Genomic DNA, 6,180 nt, shown 5'->3' with positions numbered 1-6,180 from the left:
AGACGGTCGTGCAATCCCGTTTGCCGTCACTCACATACTACTACATACACATACTTTTCATTTGGCAGACCTGATTGGCTTAAAGGCAGTGCCTCACCACAGGGGGGCGCTGCTCTTTCCATGAAAATATATGAAGTCATGTTGAAAGTGGTGGAATGATGAATGAAAATGAAATTTGGGATTTGCAAAATTTGTAATTTGGAGAAATCGTAGTTGTTGTAAAGATAAATATAATAGAAATATAGAAATAGAATTTTAAATGATGACCAAAAAAACTAACCAACGAGTCGCTTGAATAAAGTCGAATAGGAAGAAGGCGAGATAACAACTATAATAAACTGAGGACATTAAGTTATTTTTGTGGTGTTCCCTGCTGCTTCGAATTTTCTAACTGAAAACACATTTTTGTTTGGCGTTCTCTAACAGTATGCGCTCAAAGGTATCACAGCGTACTCTCGACACGTGTAATAAGGCGAACGTGATACGGAAGGGGAATCCGCAGAGCTCCGGGACATTGTTACCTTTGCCGACTATGGCGACAAGGCAAGAGAGGAGAAAAGACCTGAAGTGTTTGAAGCCAAATGAGCTTTTCAAAGGCAATAATTAGACTTGTGCCGCCTGCAGGTAAATTACCTGCTAACCAACTCAACTGCCCTCTAATTATAAAATCTTGCCCGGCAGCAAATCCTAAAGTGGCAAAGGCCATAAAACACAAAACAAGAAGGCGAGAATGACGGCAAAAGCATGTCGGCCGCACGCTAACTGACAGATAACTGCTCTAACCTTTGAGAGGATTTCAACGAGATAATTTCATGTGGCGGCCAGGTGGCGGTTTTATTTTTTGAAAGAGGCGCAACGGCGGCTGGGTGACAAGCTGTTACTTATCTGCGCTTTGCATATTCCGCAGTGGATGTCGTGCCCCAGCAAATTGATTTGTACAACTCCCAGACAGTCAAAGCATATTGAATATTTACCCTCGCCGTGTCATAAAAAGGCGGTGCGGAGAGGAGGACTCAGTCGGACATATTGTGCAAAATAGACTTTTGATATGATGGACACAAATAGAAATTACTTAAAAAACAAATGACTTAACTGAGTAAATCTTTTGTTTGAGGTAAATACTTTGTGGGATATTTGAAGAGTAACTGTAGTCCGATTAGTTGAGTGGAAAAAGGAATCTGTTTTGGAGTCGACTTCACTAGACATAATGTCTTGATTTTTAATCCAGCTAACCTTTGACCCTAGTGAGGACAAGCGCTGTAGAAAATGGATGGAGACATTGAGTAGACGAGACCTTTGCTCTGTCAGTGTTTACCCACAAGCAGGCCCAGCAGGACAACAGAACCTACAGTCAGGGCCTCGCCACAGCCAACATGTCCGCTACCCAAAATATGTGCGGCAATAGTGTGCTGCTCCCGCTGGAAGCCTTTGAGCCACAGCGACCAAACCAGTCATTAGGCCGCCGCCGGTTGGCGCCAATTGCCACGTCTCGGCCCCCCCCTCTTCTCAATCGCTGTCGTGAGCGGCTTCCAGCTGGAGCAAAAGATCCCCAGCGAAGCGTGAGATAGAAGGCTCTCCATCTTGGCAACATCTCGGGGCTGCCCCGCAAATTCCCCCCCCCCCCCCCCCGCAGGCCATTAAAGCGCTCGAATATGTTGCGAGGGAAGAAAAACTACAGGCCCGCCTTCATGCTGTAACAGCCATTACTTAATTGTGGCGGATTGCGCGAGGCCCGAGTGTTGCCTTAATTAAGCAGCTAATTGCAATGTAGCTCTTGATTAGCTTAGGGGGGATGGGAGCGTACGCGGGCGCCTGATATGTTGCGCACACTTCAGAGTCATTTACAGAAATTGGAGCTAATTTCACTCCCTCCATCTCTCACTCGTCTGCATTAATTTAATTTGGGCTGCTTTTTTAGCTCATTAACACTTCTAATTAATACGCCGACACCGCCATTAAGACGTCGCTTTGAAATTGCCGTCTGGTGATGGATCACGACGACGGAGGAGCAGCGAGGAGACACTCGCACTCTTTGCATTATATATTTATGTACATCAATGCACGTATGTAAAGCTTTAAGAGTACATCATGGCCGACGCTAATGGGAAGCTGTGGCAGGTGGCTAAATTGGATATGAAAGGGATGCTGATTGTTTTCAAATGTGATCGGGCGCATTGGCATCGGTGCGTTCACGTGATGGCCTCGGGGGAGCCGGGCGATGAGGGCGGGTTGGTGGGGTGTTGGGGCCAGATGCTGTACGCAGCTGAAGACCACGCCTAACTGACTGTGTGTGCGCGTGTGAATGCGTGTGTTTAAGTTTGTCATTTTAATGAGCACAATTTAGTGGGCCGCTAACGCTGCGTGAGAAGCGCCATTAGCATTAGCATCACTCGGGCCCAACGCCAATGACTACTTTTAGCCGCTTGCTATTTTATTTGTTTTGGGGACTTTTTTTTTATATCCCATGTGTAAAATTAGTGGTGGGAAAAATGAGTCCAGATGTATTTTTCCCTAATTTTGTCTATTTGCACAGTTTGTAGCACAATTACTGTCTCATGAAAATGGCAGACTCTCAATGGGCCATTATATTGAATAGGGGCATTTTAAGTGTGTAAACAAATAGTTTATTTGTCGATGTTTTTTTTTATTGAATTGGTTCATTTTTGGAACAGGGATGAATGATTGAACCGCCACAATGCTATTGCCATTATAATTTTAAGTGATGCACTCATTCTTAATTCAGCAAGCTAAAACCAGCAATTAAATCGAACAAAACCTAAGATTTGTACACTATTACAGTTAAAACAATCACGGACCTATTACAATCTTACATGGGTACACTGGTACCTTGATGCTTGTTTAATTCATTCCATAGACTCGAGCTCGATAACTAGATAGCTTGCTAGATAGCTAACTAGCTAGCTAGGTAGCTATCAGGGGTGTGCATCCCTCCAATAAGACATTTCAATACATATCTCATTATATGGAGTACAATACAAAAAAAAAATATCCATTTTAAATTTTTTTTATTTATTTTAATAATTTGTTAGTTTATTTAATTCAGTAAGCTAAAGTGGGATCAAATTTGATTCAATATAATATGTTTGAGTTCAAAAGTGCAATGAGTTGTCGTTATTTTACAAGTTGAACCAGCCTGTCAGTCGTTTACTGTAAATATAAATACACACACAACATTATCAAATATATTCATGCCAAATAAATTGTGGATAATAAAAGAATGATAATCATGTAGAGAGGGATTTTAAGGCCCCAAAACATGATTGTACTGTTTTCTGTTTTCCCCGCTCTATGGCAACGTTCTACACTATAGCAAAGTTAACACCTCCCTGATTGACTTCCTCTCACGCTGTCTTCCATGAGATGAGAAAGAAGCATTGATTGGAGGCTGGGTGGGTGTTCGCTTAAAGGGTGGGGGGGTTCCTTGTGTGTACGTGTGGGTGTTTTTCCTGCAAAGCGCTTCCCTTGCTAAGTTTTCCTGAGGATGGAGCGCGGTACAGGGAAAGCCTGGTGTTTAGCACTTCATTAAAAGTGCCTCTAATAGGAGCCACTGGGGAGACGCTCCCTGCGTCATGTGTAAAAGCCATCAACATCTGCATCAATTAACCCCTTCGTCCCCGCGGGGCCCATTAGGGAGGAGGAAGAGCGAGAAAAAGCCTCCTCCAAAGGCTGCATATGGCGGTGCCACAATAGACGGCGTCTAATTGCCTGTTTGTTGTTTTTTTTTTTTTTTTGTTCGTCAAACGCCAAATTAGACGTAAAAGCCTCTGAGCAGCGCTTCCAAAGGAAATAAGGAGAAATGAGGGATTTAACGCCAGATAAAACTTTAATCACAACTCGTGAGTGGCCGTCTCGCCGCCCGTGATATTTAATTCCCTTTTGACTGCTTGGAGATGAACAAACAAGTCCAGCGAGATCATCTGGCGACGTCTAAATCGGCATTATCAGTTTAAAAAGTCTGTTTGAGACAATAAACGCGTACGAGTAGGACGTAATTGTTGCGACGCTGAATGACTTTTGTGGCCGCTAACGGTTCCATTGTCAGCCGTAATATTGTCTGCTATCGATTCAGAGACGTTTCATTAAAGCATTAAAGCAGCGGCGTGCAATTAGAGCGCATTTGCAGCTCCATCGTGTTTTATCTTGAAATTGTCAGTGATTGTGTAGAAAAGGTGCAAGGGAGGAGAGACTTAAATTTAATCTAGTTCTTGATTGTGATTTACTCGTTTTTCTGAATTTAGATGAGAAATTGGAATGTTTTTAAAATTGGATGTTATCACAACATCGTAAACAGACTCGATTTTTTGTTAAATTTTTCTTTCTTTATTTGTTCTTGTAAGTTCACAAAAAAACATTTCAACTTTCATTTGCTAGCATGTACATTCTTCTTTTTCTGATTCAACCCTTCATATCCAAAGATTTTCTGCCGTGTTTTCTTTTCTGTCAAATCGACAAACCCGGCACGTAACTCGTTTGTTTTCCCTCACTGATATCGTTGGACAAAGCCCAAACCAAATCAAGAGTAATAAAATCACTCATTTTGCCTAATGAGCATATTAACGGCGGCGCTGGCGTTTAAGCACAAACAAGAACGGCAATGTTAATAATTGCAACTCTCTGGTGTGGGCCTGATGCGAGCGTTAATAATTAACAGGTCTTTGTCTTATCCCCCGGAGGCGCTCTTGCTATTATCCCGCTAAGTTACAAGCGAGTAATTACGCTGTCACCTGGCGGGTCACAACAGCGCCCGACATCCTTGCCGGCCTAATGCCGCTTTTTGGGTGCCTACGGATCATCTGGCAGACACCTGCTGACAGTTAGGCTATTTTAACTTATTTAGTTGCTCTCATTAGAGGATTACCTCCTGTGTTTACATATTAGCGCTAATCCAATTGAGTCAACAAGGGCACTTGGTGCAGGCGATGAACTACTGAGTGTGAGGGACGCCAAATGGGAGGGGAGAGCATATTAATTTACTTCTTTGCAGTTTTTTTTTTTTTTAAGCCTTCCATGGGGAAAAGTTACATGACGAATGAAGCTCGTCAGTGTCGGGCCTGTAGAGGGCGCTCTCTGGATTTCAGCTAGCCAATTAAATTTTTTTTGTGTGATTTAGGCAGGGATGAGCCTATAAAAATACATGGCATGCAGTTAGGCCTCTAGAGGGCGCCTCTGCTTGTCAACTCCCTCCTTGATTTTACATTTTAAAAAAAGCTGATTAAAGAGCAAAACGTGATCCATTTTAATGAGCAACCTCCTGCCGTATCATCAGTCCTGATCTTTGACCCATGGGCCAGCCCCTGTGTCAACTCACACTAATTAGCTTTTGGTCGCGTGCGCACACTCATTCTGTGACATGTTAGGGAAATTACAAAATAAATAAAATGTTGACGGATGGCCGGCTGAACCCAAGGCGACCTCCAATAGAAAGGTGGCCCCGGTATCATGCAGAAGTCAATTAGGATGTCCCGCTCTCTATCGGCTCGTTACTGTCGGCTGTATTTATTTAGTTCAACCATTTATCTTTGCCTAATTAGTCTGCAATCAATAAGCCAATTGATTTTGCGGCGTGCGCTTGGGCGCGGTGCTGTTAAAGCATGAAAAATAGATGCTAGCTGGCCTCGCACATGAGAAGGAAATTTAAGTGCCAAGTTTGTAAACTTAATGCTAACATGTAAAGTGAAACATTGGCTACAAACGTGGCAATTAAAAATTAGCATAGATGGCGTTAGCACCCTTCAAACAACTGCGACTTTACCACACACGAAGCAGCAACAAATACATTCTCCCAATTTTCCTGTGTTTGGCTAACCTTTTTAAAATTATTATTCATCGCTTTTACTAAATTTTCTGCTCCATTATTGTGTCAAGACACGCGTGCTAAAACAAAGCTATAGACACTTTTATATATCTTTTTAATTCCTTATTTGTTTTGCTTTTATTGCCTTTTTGAAAAATAAAAATGCCTTTTTTTTAACAGTGCCTAACTCCATATTTTGACAAATATGTGCAGCTAGCATACTAAGCAGTAGTTCACCTCAGTCTAGAGGAAGCGACACCACCAACCACCTCCACTCCCCCCCAGAATAATCCGATTGCTAATATTTGTGTTTTATGTCACCATAACTGCAGACAATACACATTGTAATTGCTTCGCCCACCCAA

This window comes from Syngnathus floridae, chromosome 17 (genome assembly GCF_059516105.1).
Source record: "Syngnathus floridae isolate MCC-2025c chromosome 17, RoL_Sflo_1.0, whole genome shotgun sequence".
NCBI lineage: Eukaryota > Metazoa > Chordata > Actinopteri > Syngnathiformes > Syngnathidae > Syngnathus > Syngnathus floridae.
Note: the sequence above shows the minus strand (reverse complement) of the source record.